The 21,831-nt window shown below is 43.0% G+C and overlaps 1 long non-coding RNA gene across 1 annotated transcript; it reads right to left on the reverse strand.

Annotated features, from left to right (window-relative positions):
- Positions 1-9,185: 9,185 nt before the first annotated feature.
- On the reverse strand, positions 9,186-21,753 carry LOC105477765 (uncharacterized). The gene is made up of 3 exons (XR_984935.3): positions 21,584-21,753; positions 13,891-14,045; positions 9,186-10,139 (listed from the first exon to the last, which is right to left on the reverse strand). It is a non-coding gene; the product is annotated as an uncharacterized lncRNA (long non-coding RNA).
- Positions 21,754-21,831: the final 78 nt, after the last annotated feature.

Genomic DNA, 21,831 nt, shown 5'->3' on the forward strand with positions numbered 1-21,831 from the left:
GAAAAAAATGAGAGAAAGGATGACTAAGTAAGTGTGGCAACATGGTAGAAATTGCAGAATCTGGGTTAAGGGTATACAGGAGTTATTTGGCTTACTCCTGCAAATATCCTGTAAATTTGAAATTCTTTTCAAAATAGCCAGTAAAAATTTATTTTATTTTATTTTATTTTATTTTTTGAGACAGAGTCTCACTCTGTTGCCAGGCTGGAGTATAGTGGCACGATCTCGGCTCACTGCAAACTCTGACTCCCTGGTTCAAGGCGTTCTCTTGCCTCAGCCTCCCAAGTAGCTGGGATTACAGGCATGTGCCACCACGCCCAGCTAATTTTTGTTCTTTTAGTAGAGACGGGATTTCACCATGTTGGCCAGGATGGTCTCAATCTCCTGACCTCATGATCTGTCCACCTCAGCCTCCCAAAGTGCTGGGATTACAGGTGTGAGCCACCGTGCCCGGTGAATAACAAGTAAAAAAATTTTTTTAAGTTTCCAAGACCACAAAGCTGCTAAGGGTAGAACTAAGACTGATTGATTGATTGAGTTTTGAGACAGGGTCTCTCTGTTGCCCAGACCGGAGTGCACACTGCAGCCTCCACCTCCTGGGCTCAAATGGTCCTCCCACCTCAACCTCCTGAGTAGCTGAGACTACAGCTGCATGCCACCATGACTGGCTAATTTTTTGGTATTTTTTGTAGAGGTGGGGTTTTGCCATGTTGCCTAGGCTGGTCTCAAACTTTTGGGCTCAAGCCATCCACCTGCCTCAGCCTCCCAAAGTGCTAGGATTACAAGCATGAGGCACCATGCCAGGCCTAGAGCTGAGATTTAAATCCAAGCTGTTTGGCATTCAGGAACTCAATGTTGTCTCTCTAATCAGGTAGCTCAATGGCTCTCATTTTACAGAGGAGGATACTGAGGCCCAGGATACTGGGTACTGAGGATACTGAGTTAGTTGTGGCATCAGGACTGGTTTGTGGGTGCCCAGCCTGGTGAGCTTCCACTACTCTCTTGGACTGTCCTGTTGACAGGCCTGAGGGTTCTGGCTTGAGGCAGGACCTGATGTTTCTCTGGTGCCCCTCCCACAACTTGCTGAGTTAGTTGGATCTCAAAGGTAGGATCCTGCTGACCTTGTCTCTGGATTACTGGACAACAGGGACTGAGAAAGTTATGTTCAATTAGAAGAGACACAGGCCAGGCTTCATGGACTTAGTTGTATCCCTCTCTGTCCCACCATTGTGACATCTATGATATTGTCTTCCCTGCCCAGCATCCCCTTTTCTTCTGGAAACTACACCTCCTTCAGGGGACCTGTTCCTTTCTGCTTTCTAACCTCTATGTGATTTCAGCGGGTGTTGTTGGTTATACACTCATGGCCACAGTTGATTGGTCTAGGGATGGGCATTGTACTCAGAATGTGCCAATCAGAGCCTTTCCCTGAAATTTGCTGAACTGGACTGATGCAGGATACAGGTTTTCTAGCATGAGGCTCAGGAACTAATGGCAGCCACATCTTGCATTATGAGGAGAAAGCTGATCTGATAAAACTAAGAGAAGCAGAGAGGGGAAAAAGTGTCCAAGGGCCCACTTGTCTCTGAGGCCCTCCCTGCACTTCCTAAGGCTATGTTCCATAAGCACACCAGCATTTTCCCAATAAAACGGCTCTGATTTTGCATATGCCTGTTTGCTTTGGATTTCTATCACTTGAAAACAAACTAGATCAATATGCCTGAGATCCCGATCACTAGCAGTCCTGACCGTGAGGCCCCAGCAGGGAGGATGTCAGAGTTCTGCTCCCCTGGAGCTGATTGGCTCTGTTGGGATGGGGGTGGAGACCATGGGGGTTGGAACTGAGGCCTTGTCTCACTGGCTCTGTCTGATTTCCAGGGAGGGCAGTGGTCTTTATACTATGGATAAGGTCATGTGTGTTTATGCTCCCACCTTACTTACTGGGCCTCCTGAAACATGGCCTTGTCCCACTTTTCTCAGGTAAAGGCCAGGTTGGTGGAAGAGATCTGTGCTTTACTGGGTGCCAACAGAAATAAACAAGGGGAAAGGGATTAATCCTCATCCAGGATCCCCTCTGAGGTCCTTGGTGGAGGCAGAGGAGTTGGAGGAAAAATTCCATGCCAAGATAAAAGGAGTGGTCACAATTTAATACTTTGTCTACAGTTTTTAATGAGGTAAAAGTTGCACGTTAAAGTGCACAAACCTTTTTTTTTTCTTTTCTTTTTTTTTTTGTTTTTAGATTGAGTTTCACTCTTGTCACCCAGGCTGGAGTGCAATGGCACAATCTCAGCTCACTGCAAACTCTGCCTCCCAGGTTCAAGTGATTCTCCTGCCTCAGCCTCCCAACTAGCTGGGATTACGGTCGCCCACCACCATGTCCAGCTAACTTTTGTATTTTCAGGAGACACCAGGTTTGGCCATGTTGGCCAGGCTGGTCTCGAACTCCTGACCTCAGGTGATCTACCTGCCTCGGGCTCCCAAAGTGCCGGGATTACAGGCGTGAGCCACTGCGCCCAGCCACAAACCTTAAGAATACTTTTCTGGCTTGGTGCGGTGGCTCACGCCTGTAATCCCAGCACTTTGGGAGGCTGAGGTGGGTGGATCACCTGAGGTCACGAGTTCGAGACTAGCCTGGCCAACATGGCGAAACCCTATCTCTACTGAAATTACAAAAATTAGAATTAGCTGGGTATGGTGGCGTGTGCCTGTAATCCCAGCTCCTTGGCAGGCTGAGGCACGAGAATCACTTGAACCTGGGAGGTGGAGGTTGCAGTGAGCTGAGATGGTGCCACTGCACTCCAGCCTGCACGACAGAGCGAGACTCCACCTCAAAAAAAAAAAAATTTCTATAGACATACTTACCACCATCCAGATCAAGATACAAAACACCATCCAGATCAAGATACACCACCATCATCAAGATACAAAACATTTCCAGCACCCAAGAAGACTACTGTGTACTTCCCAGTCAGTGTGCTTGCCCACGCCTGCTACTATTCTAACCTACCTCTGTCATCATAGGCTAGTTTTGCCTGTCCTTGAACTTCATGTAATGGAAATGCACAGTGTGTGCTGTTTTGTGTCCAGCTTCTTCTACTTAGCACAATATTAGGGATGCCGGATCTGTAATACTGGCCCCTATACTCTTCATCTTCATGCTGCTCCTGGAATGATAGCTAACATTTGTTAGGTACCTGGCACTGTTCAAGATCTTTACATGTATATATTCATTTGCTCCTCATAGTACACCTATGAGGTAAGCACAAACGAAGACACCGGGGCACAAAGAGGTGAGGGAATTTGCCCAAGACACAGGTCTGAAGTGGCAGAATTAGGATGGGAAGGCAGGCCATCCACCTCCAGCCCATGCTCACACCTACGAGCTAGGGGATCTCATATGCACTTTAAGGACCGAGAGAGGCTCACCAGGTAGAGTTGAGTTTTTGGAGGGTCAAATGGGAAAATAGAAGTAAAAATGTACTAAAAAGAGAAAAGAGTTATACAAATATACATCAGGATTATGCTTCATTTAATATGACTAGGACCACCATTCACTCATTCCTAAATCTTTTTTTTTTTTTTTTTTTTGAGACGGAGTCTCGCTCTGTCGCCCAGGCTGGAGTGTAGTGGCCGGATCTCAGCTCACTGCAAGCTCCGCCTCCCGGGTTCGGGCCATTCTCCTGTCTCAGCCTCCTGAGTAGCTGGGACTACAGGCGCCCGCCACCTCGCCCGGCTAGTTTTTTGTATTTTTTAGTAGAGACGGGGTTTCACCGTGTTAGCCAGGATGGTCTCGATCTCCTGACCTAGTGATCCACCCGTCTCGGCCTCCCAAAGTGCTGGGATTACAGGCTTGAGCCACCGCGCCCAGCCTCATTCCTAAATCTTAATAAATATTAATTCATTTAATGAATATTAAGTAATTTAATAAATATTTATTGAGCCCCTAAAGATACATGGAGGTCAGTGGGTTCAGAACAACAGACCAAGTTCCTGCACAGGTGAAGCTTATAGTCCAGAGACGAAGGCAGAAATGTAAGGGGAAGTTATGGGTATGCTGGGCTAAGAAAGAGGAAATTCAGAGTGTTTTGAGAGAATGTCATATGAGCAGCTGACTTTGTGGGGTCAGGGAAGGCTACCCTGAGGAAATGACATTCAAGCTGAGACCTGAACCATTTAAGCCAACTCTGTTGGAGAGGAAGGAGTATCAGGAACAGGAAATAGCAAAAGCAAAGGCCCTGAAGTAAGAAAAACTAGCACAATAATTAGAAATTTTAAGTCAAATCACTTTTTGGCCTTTTGGTTAAGATGAAGTGTAGAATTCTTTTTTTTTTTTTTGAGATGGAGACTGTGACCCAGGCTGGAGTGCAGTGGCATGATCTCTGCTTACTGCAACCTCCGCCTCCCAGGTTCAAGTGATTCTCATGCCTCAGTGTCCCGAGTAGCTGGGATTACAGGTGCAAACCACCACACCTGGCTAATTTTTCTATTTTTAGTAGAGGCAGGGTTTCACCATGTTGGCCAGGCTGGTCTTGAACTCCTGACTTCAAGTGATCCGCCCACCTCAGCTTCCCAAAGTGCTGGGATTACAGGCATGAGTCAGTGGGCCCAGCCAAGAAATTCAAAGTCACTAGTATATGATAGTTTTCTATACAACAGTTATTTGTCTTACTTTCATGGAAATAAAATTCTTTATGGCAGTTTCAATGCTTCCTTGCTCCCATATATGATGGTTACTAGATGTAACAGTCTTTTTTGGTCACTCTAGACCTTAATTCATTTCTACTAACTTTTATTTTGTGAAGCTACATTCTTTACTGCTTACCCATATTAGCAAAGTGAAATACATACTGAGAGCCACAAAGTATTTGGAAATGTGATAAATTATTGCTGCAGGCCTGCTGCAGTGGCTCACACCTGTAATGCCAGCATTTTGGGAGGTTGCGGCAGGAGGATTGCTTGAGTCCAGGAGTTTGAGACCAGCCTGGGCAACATAGTAAGATGCTGGCTCTATGAAAATAAATAAATAAATAAATATACAATTATTGCTGCAAAGCCATTGCAATACTTCAGCAGAAGTTATGCCAGATTTTAACAAACAACAACATTTTTAGTTCCTCCATGTTCATTTCCCATCAACATCATCATCAATATTCATTAGTCAATTTCAGTTACAAGTTTTTAATAGCTGTTGAAGTTCATATTTCCTGTAATTCTTCAAGTTACATATGCCATCTAGTCCAGTGCTTTTCAAACTGTGATATGCAAATGAATTGCCTGGGGGTCATGTCAAAATGAAGACTCTGACTAAGTTGATCTGGAGTGGGGCTGAGGTTCTGCACCCCTAAAGAACTCCCAGGTGATGCTGATGCTGCTGTTCCAGGAGGACATTTTAAATAGTAAGGATCTTGATTAGAAGGCTGAAAAGGGCGTAATTTTCTTTCAGTGTTGTAAACTTTTATTTTTAAAATGACACTGCCGTTTCTGGCCAGTCGCAGTGGCTCATGCCTGTAATCCCAGCACTTTGGGAGGCCGAGGCAGGCGGATCACCTGAGGTCAGGAGTTCAAGACCATCCTGGCTAACACGGTGAAACCCCATCTCTACTAAAAGCACAAAAATTAGCTGGGCGTGGTGGTGGGCCCCTGTAATCCCAGAGACTCGGGAGGCTGAGGCAGGAGAATTGCTTGAACCTGGGAGGCAGAAGTTGCAGTAAGCCGAGATCACACCACTGCATTCCAGCCTGGGCGACAGAGAGAGATTCCATTCAAAAAAAAAAAAAAAGAAAAGAAAAGAAAAAACAGTAACATTGCAGTTTCCAATGTAGAATAAAAAAGAAATTGATTTAAAATTTAATTTTGAACATAGATGGGCTGAGGGATTTGCAATTGAAACCCCCTTTTTCTAATATTCTCTATGCAGGAGAAATTGAAAGGAATGTCAAGAGACTCTGCAATTTATTTTAAACTCAGTAATCTATCTTTTTGTAAGCTTTATCACTTAGCTTTTCTTTAAAGAATGTCTTAGGCCAGGAGCAATGGCTCATGCCTATAGTCCCAGCACTTTAGGAGGACAGGCAGGAGGATTACTTGCGGCCAAGAGCTTGAGATCTTGTCCTAAAAAATATATATATCTTTAAAAACGAAAAAAAATGAATTTCTTAATCCCTTTGAGGTTTTTGAGAGCATTATATACATTAAAATTTTTTGATATTGCATTTTGATTTTTCTCTGTCATTTTGCTTAAACCATCAATTTTACTTAAAGCATCATATCAGATCAGTACTAAGCTAATAAATTTAGACATATGTTTGAAAGTAAAACTTTGGCTGGTATTTTAGAACCTGTATTCTTTATTAACTATCATCACAAAAAAGAGCATTGCATGCTGTTTGTAATTGTGTTTTTACTGCTGAGACACAGTAGAGACAGAGCTTGGCTTTAGCTCACCCCCATTAGAGCATTCCCACAGATCACAAAACCCACACCACTACCTCACTGCTAATAGTCTTTTTACTTAAAGAATTCCAGGAACTGGCTTTAGGAGATAACCAAGGTTGCAGAGTGTCCCACCTCAGAAAGGAATGCTGCTGGACAATTGATTTATAGTCTTGTTGTCATAGACCAGACCACCAGGTGGCCCATTACTCAAGATAACCATCACAACTCGATATGCTGACTTGCTACCCTACCCCTCACATCGTTTGCCTTGCCCAGCCTGTGTACACTCTACTCCTGATGTCAGTTCTGTACTTTGTCTAATAAAAAAAGTCCTACCTGCTCTTTTGTAGGTGGAGTCTGTCAGGGAATTCTCTCTCTCTCTCTCTCTCATTCTGCCTTCTTTATGGCTGGATAAAAGCTCCAGTGAAGTTTTGAGAAAACTCTTTTGGCCTCATGTCAATTTTCTATTTCATTGAGAGCCCAAGAACCTATGGTCAGTTGACAGTGGCATGGCAGTCTCAACTCTAATTTTCCCATCACATGTTTAACAGTGGTTTCAAATTTATATCTAGTGTGTTTTCAATATACCTAAACATTTAACTGAAGCTTTTGGTAGATGTATAGTTTTTTCTTTTTTTTTTCTTCTTTCTTTCCCCAAAATGGAGTCTTGCTCTGTTGCTCAGGTTGGAGTGCAGTGGCACGATCTCGGCTCACTGCAACCTCTGCCTCCTGGGTTCAAGCAATTTTCCTGCCTCAGCCTCCCAAGTAGCTGGGATTACAGGTGCATGCCACCAGTCAGGTTAATTTTTGTATTTTTAGTAGAGATGGGGTTTCACCATGTTGGCCAGGCTGGTCTCAAATTCCTGACTTTGCGATCTGCCTGCCTTGGCCTCCCAAAGTGCTAAGATTACAGGCGTGAGCCACCACACGCTGGCCATATAGTTCTTAAAATATATTTTTAAAATTCAGTAATGTCTAAGGAGACTTTGACTGCATTGTTCACTGTCATGTTTAAAGAATGCCTTTAGGCTGGGTGCAGTGGCTCATGCCTGTAATCCCAGCACTTCGGGGGAATGAGGCAGATTGGATTGCTTGAGCCCAGGGGTTTCAGACCAGCCTGGGCAACATGGTGAAACCTCATCTCTACAAAAAAATACAAAAATTAGCTGGTCATGGTGGCATGCTTGAAGTCCCAGCTACTCAGAAGGCTGAGGTGGGAGGATAGCTTGAACCTGGGAGGTGGAGTTTGCAGTGAGCCATGATCATGCCACTTCACTCCAGCCTGAGCAACAGAGCAAGACCCTGTCTCAAAAACAAAAAACAAACAAACAAAAAAACAAAAAAACAAGAAAGAAAGCAAGCTTTAAGGTGGGCGTAGTGGTATATGTCTGTAATCCCAGCTACTCAGGAGGCTGAGGAAGAAAGACTGCTTGAGGACAGGCGTTCAAGACCAGCCCAGGCAACATGGTGAGATCTTCCCCTCATCTCTAATAATAATAATAATAATAATAATAATAATGCTTTAGAAAAGGAATATAGAATGATATAGAATATATCATTCTATATTTTATGGTACATATATTTTTTATTCAAGGATTTCCTATTGTCATGTTACACTTTCCACATATATTTGCACCATGTTGTCATATTTCTAGCTTTTTGAATTATTTTTGTCTAGTTCAGTTTTTGTAAGTAGTTTACTAAAATTTAAAATAATCTTTCTCCAGTTGTGACAAAAATCTCCCAAAAATGTTCACATATAGAAGTATTTGAGTTTAGAAAACCACAACTCTAACCATAATCATCTGCACTTATGGCAAATCAGATAATATGGCTAAAATAATGAGTAACATTTAGCATGTCTGACTTTATCCCAAAGTATTTTAATAGTATCTGTTAATGTTTTAATTAATGGGTGTGGCCGGGCGCGGTGGCTCAAGCCTGTAATCCCAGCACTTTGGGAGGCCGAGATGGGCGGATCACTAGGTCAGGAGATCGAGACCATCCTGGCTAACACAGTGAAACCCCGTCTCTACTAAAAAATACAAAAAACTAGCCGGGCGAGGTGGCGGGCGCCTGTAGTCCCAGCTACTCAGGAGGCTGAGACAGGAGAATGGGCCCGAACCCGGGAGGCGGAGCTTGCAGTGAGCTGAGATCCGGCCACTGCACTCCAGCCTGGGCGACAGAGCGAGACTCCGTCTCAAAAAATAAATAAATAAATAAAAATAAATAAATAAAAAAATTAATGGGTGTTGTATTGCATCTCATGACAAAGCATAGTAGATTTTTGGTGATAACATTTGATTTCTGATAAATATTCTGCCTTGATGTTACCAAATGTTGCCAAATGAATATTCTGATTTCTATACTGCCGAGACAAGTTCAGTCGTGGAGAACCTAACCCAGCAGTGCTAGAAGAATTAAAGACACACACACACAGAAATATAGAGTGTGGAATGGGAATTCAGGGAGCTGACAGCCTTTAGAGCTGAGAGCCCCGAACAGAGTTTTACACATATTTACTGACAGCAAGCCAGTGATAAGCATTGTTGCTACAGATTATAGATTAACTGAAAGCATTCCTTATGGGAAAGAAAGGGATGGGCTGAAACAAAGGGATAGGTTCTGGCTAGTTATCTGTAGCAGGAACATGTCCTTAAGGCACAGATTGCTCATGCTATTGTTTGTGGTTTAGGAACGCCTTAAGCGGTTTTCTGCCCTGGGTGGCCCAGGTGTTCCTTGCCCTCATTACAGTACCTTCAGCGTGAATGTCATGGCCATCATGAACATGTCACAGTGCTGTAGAGATTTTGTTTACGGCCAGTTTTGGGGCCAGTTTATGGCCAGATTTGGGGGCCTGTTCCCAACATGTTTCCCCCCTTTTGTTTTTGCAAGACAATAAAAGCAAAGGTGGCTTTTTCATGGTGAACTACTTCTTGCAGGAGTCAGGATCCACATCTGCAGACTATACAAAGACAAATAATGCAGATTAAAAGCACAATCATCATTGAAATCATAGAGCTTCCAAGTGTTTTTATGTATTTTAATGGGTTACTAGCTGCTAATCTGACTGAGAGGTGTAATTCAAGCTAAACATCCCCTTAGAGGACCCATCAACAATGATTCCATAGGAATTGTTGTGCAGCACCTCTGCCTGTTTTGCAATGCAATCTTCCCCAACAAGTATATTCAGTTTTTCTGGCCAGGTTCAATTCTGTTTACAAACAGGTTTTTGAGGGTGGTATGCCTCAATTATAGGAGCAGATTTATTATGGTAAATACTGAGACTAGAAAATATGTGTAACTGTGTCATAGAGTGATTACATCCAGGCATTATTGCCAACCAAGATTGATAAATATGCCCAATAAGTATAATTGTTCTCAGTGTCAGCCCTTGTTGAAGGAATACTCACAGCAATGGTGATCACCACCATTGCTATCATTAAATTACTTATTGTGACTGGTTGTCCCACTTTCCTCAGGTTTTCTTCCAACATCTGTGACAGCTTCTTGATCTGTCCTCAGGTAGGTGGCTGCCTTCGATGGGTGTTGCTCGTGACAGTTGGGGTCCTCCTCAGTGTCAGTCTCGACACGGCTGCAACCGGGCAGTCCTTGGGATCCTCCTGGAATCTCTTCCTTGGCATCTGGCTCATGGTAAGGTTTCAGGTGTCTTGAAGGTATCCAAATCAGCTGTTGATTCGGTCCTGGAGAAACACAAGGATAACCTCTACCCCAAGTTATTATTCTACCCATTTCCCAACTTTTTGTCATTGGATCTCTCCACCAAACCAGTTGTTCTGCTTCTGTCTTTGCAGCTGGTTTCTATAGATGCTGTTCAGCTGCTGATAGCATCTTTAGGCAGTCTAAAAAAATTTAAAGTCAATAATGCTAGATTCATTTGCTTATGGGGTATCCCATAGTCTCTGTTTCCCCCTTTTTGCTTTTGCAACTGCTATTTCAGGGAGAGATTCATTCTTTCCACTATGGCTTGTCCTTGAGAATTATATGGGATGCCAGTAATGTGTTTAATATTCCATATAGAGAAAAATGTAGCTAGAGCTTGGCTAGTATAGCCTGGGACATTATCTGCTTTAATAGAAGCTGGAATGCCCATCACCACAAAACACTGCAAAAGGTGACATTTAACACAGGCAGAAGACTCTCCTGATTGGCATGTAGCCCAGGCAAAGTGAGAAAAGGTATCCACACATACATGTACATAAGCTAGTCTCCCAAACGAGGGAACATGGTTGACATTCATTTGCTAAAGAGAATTAGGTTCCAATCCTTGAGGATTAACTCCCCCTGTAAAAGATGAGGAATGCACCATTTGGCAAGTTGGGCATTGCTGGATAATAGCTTTAGCTTCTTTCCAGGTAATGCTGTATGTGCATTTGAGACTAGAGGCATTAACATGGGTTAAATTGTGAAAGTGTCTGGCATTAGACATTGCAGTAGCAACTAGGCGATCAGCCATTTAATTCCCTACAGTCAAAGGTCCTGGAAGAGGTGTATGAGCCCTAATATGAGTAATGTAAAAAGGGTGCATTCTACTCTTAACTGCTGTTTGCAATTGGATAAATAAAGTCACCAGTTGTTCATCTGTATGAAATCGTAACTGAACATTTTCAATTAATTGTATAGAATGAACCACATATGAAGAATCAGAAATCACATTAATAGGCATATCAAAAGCAGTCAATACCTCAATTACAGCTACAAGCTCCACTTCTTGAGCTGAAGTATAGGGCATCTGGAAAACTTTACTTTTCGATCCAGAATAAGAGAAGCTTTACCATTACTAGACCCATCTGTGAAGACATTTTCAGCATCTTCAATTGGTTTAAATTTAGTTATTTTAGGGAGAATCCAATTAGTTAATTTCAAAAATAGAATAATTTTGTTTTAGGAAAACGGTTATTGAGAATACCCACAAAGTCAGCTAAATGGGTTTGCCAAGTAAGATTATTTATAAAGACTTGCTGTATTTGTGCCTTTGTAAGAGGGACAATAATTTTTCCAGGATCATATCCATGTAATTTAACAATCTGAGTTCTCCCACTTCCTACCAGAGTAGCGATTTGATCCAAATAAGGGGTCAAAGTCTGTGAATTACTTTGTGGAAGAAAAAGTCATTCTACTAAGTCCTTCTCTTGGACAATAACACCAGTAGGTGAATGCTGAGTTGAAAAGATTAGTGAATCTAGAGTCTTCTCTGGATCTATTCTATTTATTTCAGCTTTATGGACTTGCTTTTCAATCAGCTGTAACTCTGCCTCAGCCTCCTTTGTTAATTTTTGAGGGCTAGTGAGACTAGGATCTCCTCTAAGGACAGAAAATAGATTACTCATGGCATAGGTAGGAATGCCTATAGGTCATATCCAATTAATGTCCCCTAGTAATTTTTGAAAGTCATTTAATATTTTCAATTGATCCCTACGTATATGGTTACTTTCTGTGGCACAATGGTAGTGTCATTTACTAAGGTCCCCAAGTAGGAGTAAGGAGTAGTAGTCTGAATTTTGTAAGTAGCTATAATTAAACTGGCGCAAGAAATCAAGTTTTGCAAGTGATCGTAACATTGGAGAAATATTTCTCGAGTGGGGGCAGCACAAAGCATATCGTCCATATAATGAATAATGTAACACTGTGAAAATTTTTTATGTAAGTTCAATTGATTTCCCTACGTAAGTCTGGCAAATTGTTGGACTGTTTAACATGTCCTGTGGCAACACTTTCCAATGCAAACATTTAGCAGGCTGCAGGTTGTTTACTGCAGGAATTGTAAATGCAAACTGTTCACAGTCTTGCTCAGCTAAGGGGATAGTAAAGAAACAGTCTTTTAAATCTATGACTATTAAAGGCCAATTTTTTGGAATCATAGCAGGAAAAGACCATCCTGGCTGTAATGCTCCCATAGGTTATATAACTGAATCAATGGCTCTTAAGTCAGTTAACATTCTCCATTTACCTGATTTTTTTCTTAATAACAAAGACTGGAGAATTCCAAGGGGAAAATGTTGGTGCTATGTGTCCTTTTTCTAATTGTTCAGTAACTTAAGTCCTCTAAAGCCTCCAGTTTCTCTTTACTTAGCGGCCATTATTCTATCCAAATTGGCTTATCTGTCAACCATTTTAAATGTATAGGTTCTGGAGGCTTAACAATGGCCACGATTAAAAATGATATCCTAAACCTTGGCAGGAACTTTGTCTTCCCACTTGAAGTGTTTCCTTCAAACCTTGCAAATTTTTTCCTAGTCCCATACCAGGGACATACCCCATTTCATGCATCATATGTTGACTTTGAGGGTTATATAATTGTTCTGGAATTAGAACTTGTGCTCCCCACTGTTGTAATAAATCTCTCCCCCATAAATTTATAGGTACAGAAGTTACAATTGGTTGAATAGTCCTAGGTTGTCCAGTGGGCCCTTCACAATGCAAAATATAACTTTGATATACTTCAGGGGCTTTACCAACTCCAACTGTGTTAAATTGAGCAGGTTGAATTGGCCAGGTGGATGGCCAGTGCTGTAGAGAAATGATTGAAATGTCCGCTCCTGTATCTACCAAACCTTTAAATTTCTTTCCCTGAATAGTTATTTCACAGGCAGGATGTTTATCAGTAATCTGATTCACCCAATAAGCTGCTTTGTCTTGTTTATTTGTGCTTCCAAATCCTCTCGTTCATTTAATTTCACTTTTCCCCATTTCCACATATGGCACAATCAGTAGCTGTGCTATATGCTCTCTTGGCTCTGCTTTCCAGGGAACAGAAGTAGATATAACAATTTGAATTTCCCCATTGTAATCTGAATCGATGACTCCTGTACATACTCACACTCCTTTTAAATTTAAACTAGATCTACCTAGAAGTAATCCTATCGTCCCCACTGGCAACATCTGACTGGAGACAGCAACATTCTTTAACAGTCCCATTACAAAAGAAGAACCTGGTCCATATTGATTAATAGGTTGTTTAAATTCTTTGAGTAATTTAAAAGGAAAAAGCTCAAATGTAGCTATAATATTTCCCTGTCGATCTGGGGGGTGTATTCCAACAGGGAACTGCCAAGTCTCTAAATTACCCTCTCTTCCAGCTTGCTGGATTCTTGCCTGAATAGAACTGAGAGCGGTCGCTTGAGGTGCTGCTTGAACAGTCACTGGGGCAACTACTTTTCACCCAGTATCCTCCGGAAAAGAAAGATCTGGAGGGTCAGGACACTTTTTCTTCGAAATAATGAAGGGGTGAAGAAGGGTAGGGAGGAACCTCTTCCTCCTTTGCTGCTTTAGCTTTAGCTGGCAAACAAACCTGCTCTGTCACGTCTTCTGTTACTTCATTACACCTTCCTTCTGTGTCATCATTAGGGTGAAAAGGTTCCAAGGTGGAACGAATCAGAGCCCACACTTGTCCCACTGTTACCCTGATGCTTCCGAGCTCCCCTTCTTACTCACCATGGGGATTGCTTAAGAGTACTCGGGTGCCCTCCAGCTTAGTTCCACGTTCTCCAACTGTCGTTCCAGTGACTCTTTGACTTCGGTTCGAACCCCACGTATGGACACCACTTTGCTGAGACCAGCTTAGTCGTGGAGACCCTAACCCAGTGGCACTAGAGGAATTAAAGACACACACACACATAGAAATATAGAGTTTGGAGTGGGAAAATCAGGGGGCTGACAGCCTTCAGAGCTGAGAGCCCCGAACAGAGTTTTACCCACATATGTATTGACAGCAAGCCAGTGATAAGCATTGTTTCTATAGATTATAGATTAACTGAAAGCATTCTTTATGGGAAAGAAGGGGATGGGCTGAAACAAAGGGATGGGCTCTGGCTAGTTATCTGCAGCAGGAACATGTCCTTAAAGCACAGATTGCTCATGCTACTGTTTGTGGTTCTGGAACACCTTTAAGCGGTTTTCTGCCCTGGGTGGGCCAGGTGCTCCTTGCTGTCATTGCGGTAAACCCACAACCTTCAGTGTGGGTGTCATGGCCACCACGAACACGTCACAGTGCTGCAGAGATTTTGTTTATGGCCAGATTTGGGGGCCTGTTCCTAACATCATACTCTTTTTTTCTTTCTTTCTTTCTTTTTTCTTTTGTTTTCTTTTTGAGACAGAGTCTCACTCTGTTGTCCAGGCTGGAGTGCAGTAGTGTGATCTCAGCTCACTGCAACCTCTGCCACCTGCGTTCAAGAGATTCTCCTGCCTCAGTCTCCCAGGTAGCTGGGATTACAGGTGCCTGCCACAGAGCCCAGCTAATTTTTGTAGTTTTTAGTAGAGACGGGGTTTCACCATCTTGGTCAGGCCGGTCTTAACTCCTGACCTCGTGATCCACCCACCTCGGCCTCCCAAAGTGCTGGGATTACAGGTGTGAGCCACTGCACCCAGCCCTGATTTCTATACTCTGAAAATTAATTGGTTAAGTGCCTGAATGCTAGACATTGCCTCACCAAAACCAGAATTATTTATATAATGTTTTCTCTTTTTTTGAGACAGAGTTTTGCTCTTTTGCCCAGGCTGGAGTGCAGTGGCACGATCTTGGCTCACTGCAACCTCCACCCTCTGGGTTCAAGTGATTCCCCTGCCTCAGCCTCCCCAGTAGCTGGGATTATAGGTGCATGCCACCACACCCAGCTAATTTTTTTGCTTTTAGTAGAGATGAGGTTTTACCAGGTTGGCCAGTCTTGTCTTGAACTCCTCACCTCAGGTGATCCACCTGCCTCAGCCTCCCAAAGTGCTAGGATTACAGGCGTGAGCCACCGCACCCAGCCTTATATGTTTTCAACAACGGCACAGCAGCATTTCTCCCACATTATAGTTTTGCAGCACTACTTATCACTGTGCCTCCTTTCTCTCTGATGCTCTTTTCTGTGTTTTCTTTCCTTTCTTTTCTTTCTGTGCTTTCATCTGAATACTTGCCTGTTTTCCAGTTCATAAATTCACTATTTTGCTGCTTCTAATCTGCTCTAAATCTCATCTAATGAATTCTTTTTTTAAAATAACAACTTTAGTAGGATATACTGTATATCTAGTCATACAATCAACTGTACCTATTTAAAATGTATAGTTTGATGAATTTTAAGTTATGTATATACCCATACAACTACAACCATAATCAAGATGCAGATCATTCTTGTGGTGCCTAATGTCTATAATTCCAACACTTTGGGAGGCTGAGGTGGGAGATCACTTGAGCCCAGGAGTAGTTCAAGACCAGCCTGGGCAACATGGCAAGACCCAAAAAAAGAAATTTAAAAATTAGTTGGGCGTGGTGGTGCATGCCTGTAGTTCTAGCTACTTAGGAGGCTGAGGTGGGAGGATCGCTTGAGCCTGGGAGGTCGAGGCTGCAGTGTGTTGTGATAGTGCCACCACACTCCAGCCTGAGCAACAGAGTGAGAACCCATTGCAAACAAACCAACAAAAAAACTTGCAGATCACTGTTATCATCTCCAGAAGTTTATTTGTGCCCCTTTTTCTCACATGTCTCCCTCTACATCTGGTCCCAGGCAACCACTGATTTGCTGTCAGATTAGTTAGCATTAACTAAAATGACAGATTAGTTAGCATTTTTCTAGAATTTTATGTAAATGGGATTACACATTATGTATTCTTTTGTTTTTGGCTTCTGCTGCTATTAGGTTGGTGCAAAAGTAATTTTGTTTTTTGCCAAAGTAATGCAGTGAGTAATGGCAAAAACTGAAATTACTTTTGCACCAACCTAGTATAACAATTTTGAGATTCATGCACTCTATTGAGTGATTGATAGTTCATTTAATTGAATATTTGGTTGCGGAGTTAATTGAATGTATTTTGTTCATCTATTCACCTGTTGATGGGTATTTGAGACATTTCAGGTTTTGTGATCCTGTGAATAGATACTGTCAATATTCTTGTACAAATCTTGGTGTACCCAGGCACAGTGGCTCATACCTGTAAACCCAGCACTTAGGGAGGCAAAGGTGGCCAGATAGCTTGAGCTCAGGAATGCAAGACCTGCTTGGGCAACATAGTGAACCTCTGTTCTCAATTACAAAAAAAATTTTTGACTTTATTTTAAAATCCTCTAAATCTTAGTATAGATGTATATTTTAGTTTCTCTTGGGTGAATACGTGATAGCCATTTTTAGGCATCAACTTGGCTGAACTATAGTCTCCAGTTATTTAATCAAATACAAATCTGAGAGTTGCTATGAAGGTAGTTTTTGTTTTGAAACAGGGTCTCACTTTGTTACCCAGGCTAAGTGCAGTGGTGCCATCATAGCTCACTGAAGTCTTGACCTTCTGGACTCAAGCAATCCTCCCACCGCAGCCTCCTGAGTATCTGGGATTATAGGCATACCCCCATGCCCTGCTAATTTTTAAAAATATTTTTGTAGAGATGAGGTCTCACTATGGTGCCCAGGCTTGTCCCAAACTCCTGGGCTCAAGTGATCCTCCTGCCTCAGCCTCTCAAAATGTTGGGATTACAGGCATGAGCCACTATGCTGGGCCTGAAGGTGTTTTTGTGGATGTAACTAAAAATCGTAAATTGATTATAAGTAAGAAAGATTATCCTAGGCAATCTGGTTGGTCCAGATTCAATCAGTGGAAAGTCTTTAAAAGCAGAGTTGAAGAAGAAGAAATTCTGCCTGGGGACTATGACTTCAGTCCTTGCCTGAAAGTTCCAGCCTATTCTCCTGCCTGCCTTACAGATTTCCAATTTGCCCAATCAGCCCCGCTCCCCCTGCATAAGTCAATTCCTTGAAATAAATCTCTCACTGTGTATCTCCTACTGGTTCTGCTTCTCTGTTGGAACTCTGACTGATACCGATTTGGTACTTTCAGTGCCACTTTCAGTGGCTCTAGAGGAACAGAATCTTGAGGATGAGTTTTCTGAATTGGTTCTGCATTTTCTTGAATTGGTTCTCTTGTATGATTACATTTAAAGGCACTAGCGACTCTATTTTCAGTGGTGAAGAGGGCATTGGGAGTCCATGGCATGATAAAGCATTGAATATGCCTAATGAAACACCTATAGAAAGCAAGGTCATGAGTGACTGTGTATTTTTTACCTTAGAATATTTTAGTTAAACTAAGGAACAGAATAGCATTGGCCAAAACTGCACTGAAGAAAGTAGGCAAAGAAAAGGATGAGCTCAGGATTTCAAATTCCCAGCTTTAAGTGTTTAAAGCTTTAAGCTATGCATAGATGGCCTGGAAGCTTCTATATCTGTCCTGAAAGGAACCCTTAGGGCCATGATTTCTGAAAGCAAACCCAGAGTCTCATTCTGCAAGGGGCTGATAGAGATGCTGTTTAGAGCCTTTGGCAGGCCACTGTAGGTGAATCATGCTGCAGAACCGTAAGATTTTGGAGCAAAGCCCTGCAGATTAGTACTGTCCTCTTGAGAAAAAACGTTTGGCTTGCTGGGCCTCAGCAGAGACTGAACAGTTAACTGTGGGTCATCAAGTTACCATGTGACCTGAGCTGCTCATCATGAACTAAGTGTTATCTGATCCACCAAGCTATAAAGTTGTGCACTCACAGCAACACTCCATTATCAAATTGAAGTGGTATACATCAGATTGGGCTCAAATGGGCCCTGAAGCATAGGTAAGTTGCACGAGGAAGTGGCCCAAATGTCCATGGCCCCCACTCCTGCTACATTACCTTCTCTCTCCCAGCCTGCACCTATGGCCTCATGGGGCATTCCTTATGACCACTTGACTGAAGAAGGGAAAACTCAGTTGTGGTTTATAGCCGAGGTTTATGACGGTTTTGCACAATATGCAGGCACCAGGTGAAAACAAAACTAGTGTCCCTTTCTGGGACATCCCTGAAGAATAATGGTGAAAAAAAAATTCCCCCAGTTGGCAGAACTTTGATCAGTGTACTTGGTTGTTCATTTTGCCTGAAAGTAGAAATGGCCAGAAGCTCTTCTAACTAAGAGGTCTTAGTTCCAACAGAAGGAACGCTTCCACCAGGAGACCCAACAACATTTCCATTGAATTGGGAGTTAAGGCAGTCACCTGGCCACTTAGGGTTTTTCATGCCTCTAAACAACAGGTAAAGTAGGAAGTTCCTCTACTGGCTGAGGTGACTAATCCTGATTACTAAGCAGGAAATTCAGTTGCTACTACAGGATGGAGATGTATTAATAATAGGTAACTTTACATTGCAGTATTAAGTTATAAGACATCAAAGGTGGAGAAGAAACATCACTCAAGGACATTGCATCCCCTTGGGAAAAGTGTTGTTACGTTTTCAATAGTATGCAGGATAGTTATATCATGTTAAGTGAAAGTATGACTTTGCTATTGTCTTTAAATTTTTTTATTTTTTATCTTTTTTTTGAGACATAGTCTCATTCTGTCGCCCAGGGTGGAGTGCAATGGTGAGATCTCAGCTCACTGCAACCTCTGCCTCCCAGGTTCAAGCGATTCTCCTGCCTCAGCTTCCTGAGTAGCTGGGATTAGAGGCATACGCCACCACGCCCAGTTATTTTTGTATTTTTAGTAGAGACAGGGTTTCACCATGTTGGCCAGGTTGGTCTCAAACTCCTGACCTCATGATCCACCCGCCTTGGCCTCCCAAAGTGCTGGGATTACAGGCGTGAGCCACCGCGCCCAGCCAAAAACATTTTTTTTAAAGAGATAGGGTCTTGCTGTGTTACCCAGGCTGGAGTACAGTGGCGCGATCATAGGTCACTGCAGCCTTGAACTCCTGGGCTCAAGGGATCCTCCTGCCTCAGGTTCCCGAGTAGCTAGGACTACAGGTGTACACTCCCACACTGGCTAATTAAAAAAATGTTTTTTGTAGAGGTGAGGTCTCTAAGTTGCCCAGGCTGGTCTTGAACTCCTGGGCTGAAGTGATCCTCTTGCCTTGGCCTCCCAAAGTGCTGGGATTACAGGGTCCCTGGTCTGTTACTGTCAGCCTTTAGAGATCAAGTATGGTTAAGGAGATGTGTAGGAGTGTGATTGCCGGGTCATCAGTCTAAATTTTAGCTATCCTAATGAGAGTGTTGTGGTTTTAAATGGAAAAATCCCTAGTTGACTAAAGATGTTGATAATCTCTCCCTTGCTTATAGCCCATTTTTATATCCTGTGAACTATTTACTAAAGCCTTTGCCCATTGGTTTATTGGGCTGGTTTATTATTCATTTATAAGAGTTCTTCATGTATTCTGGATACAAGACTTTTGTCTAATGCTTTCTATTGCAAACTCTCCACCTGTGGCTTGCCTTTTCATTTTCTTAATGGTGTCGCTCAAAGAGTACCAGTTTTTAATTTTGATAGAGTTCAACTTATCAACCGCTTTTTTTTTTTTTTTTTTGAGACAGGGTCTCACTCTGTCACCCAGGCTGGAGTGCAGTGGCACCATCTCAGCCCACTGTAACCTCTACCTCCCAGGTTCAAGTGATCCTCCTTCCTCAGCCCCACAGGTAGCTGAGACTACAGGCACAGCCCAGCTAACTTGTATTTTTTGTAGAGACAGCATTTTGCCATGTTGCCCAGGCTGGTCTTGAACTCCTGAGCTCAAGTGTTCTGCCTGCCTTGGCCTCCCAAAGTGCTGGGATTACAGGTGTGAGCCAGGCCACAAATCACTTTTTATGGTTCATACTTTTTGTGTCCTAAGAAATCTTTGCCTATCCCAAGGTCACAAATACTTTTTCTATGTTTTCTTCTAAATTTTTTTTTATAGTTTTAGCTTTTAAATTTAGGTTTATCATCCATTTTGAGTTACCTCACGTGGCTCCTTCAGTGCTTCTGAAATCTATAAATGCATCCTCCACCAACCTCAAATATAAGTAAACCTTGCCACCTCCGTCTCCTTTACTCCTCATTCAATTCATTGCCAAGTCCTGTCATTTTACCACTAAATAGTGCTCTTCTCTGCCACCACCCTCCTGCCTTGCCTTGACTACCTGGCCAGTGGCCTCCTAACTGGCTTCCCAGCCCCAACTTTGAGACTCTCATCAGACCACTCTTCACATTGCTATCTAAGTAACTTAAAAACAGACAAAATGGGCCGGGGGTGAGGTGGCTCACGCATGTAATCTCAGCACTTTGGGAGGCCAAAGCGGGTGGATCATGAAGTCAGGAGATTAAGACTATCCTGGCCAACATGGTGAAACTCCGTTTCCACCAAAAATACAAAAAAAATTAGCTGCGTGTGGTGGCATGCGCCTGTAGTCCCAGGTACTAGGGAGGCTGAGGCAGGGGAATCACTTGAACCTGAGAGGCAGAGGTTGCAGTGAGCCAAGATCGGCCACTGCACTCCAGTCTGCCTCTCAAAAACAAAAAACAGACATAATCATCAAGTGCTTTCCCCGGCAACCCTGCTGAAAAATACCTGAATGGCTTATCTCAAGCATTCAGATTAAAGTCCCAAATCTGGCCGGGTGCGGTGGCTCACGCCTGTAATCCCAGCACTTTGGGGGGCCAAGGCGGGCGGATCACAAGGTCAGGAGTTCCAGATCAGCCTGGCCAAGGCGGCGAAACCCTGTCTCTAACAAAAATACAAAAATTAGTCAGGTGTGGTGGTGCGCGACGGTAGTCTAGCTACTCGGGAGGCTGAGGCAGGAGAATCGCTTGAACCCAGGAGGCGGAGGTTGCAGTGGGCTGAGATCAAGCCATTGCACTCCAGCCTGGGTGACCTGGGTGACAGCGCAAGACTCTGTCTCAAAAATAAATAAATAAATAAATAAATAAATAAATAAGTTCCCAATCCTCACCTGTTCTTGCCTACCTCTTCCCACACTCGCAGTCTACTCCACATTGAATGTTCTTTAGCGCTCTCCATTCTGGCCATGCCAAGACCTCACCCCTTGGAGCAACTAACTCCTCCCAACTCAATTTCTCAGATTCTACCCTCTTCATCCTCAACTAAATCAATTCCTCCATAAAGATTCTCTCAGTACCATATACCTCTCAGAAGATTTTTACTAACTGAAAACTTAATTTTGTCTGATTCTCCCATGAATGTTTTCCTTCCCCATCAGATCTCAAACTTCATGAGGTCAGGGACTCCGTTGACCCCATATGGTACTCCCAGCTCCTTGAACACGGAAGAAGTCTCATTACATAAGTAATAAAAATAAAATAAATTAGGAAAATGGGAATTATAAAGGGATAGGCTGGTGGCTGCTTACGATTCCTTCAGTGGTAATACCTGGTGCAAAATAATGACAGTCTCTGCCCTTTTCCAAGCAGCCTGCTAGGTGGAACGAAGGAAGGCCTTGCGACTCAACTAGGGAGAACAAATGTGTGATCCAGAGCGGCGCGCAGAAATCCGACGAAACCCCATATTATTCACGGGCGTTGCTCCTAGGGCGAGGGTGGCTCGGTTCCAAGAGCTTTTTGCCAGGAGGAGATCACCTGGAGCAACTCAGCACTACCTGCAGCGGCGCAGCTCACCCA

Source organism: Macaca nemestrina, chromosome 2 (assembly GCF_043159975.1).
Source record: "Macaca nemestrina isolate mMacNem1 chromosome 2, mMacNem.hap1, whole genome shotgun sequence".
In the NCBI taxonomy this organism is placed as follows: domain Eukaryota; kingdom Metazoa; phylum Chordata; class Mammalia; order Primates; family Cercopithecidae; genus Macaca; species Macaca nemestrina.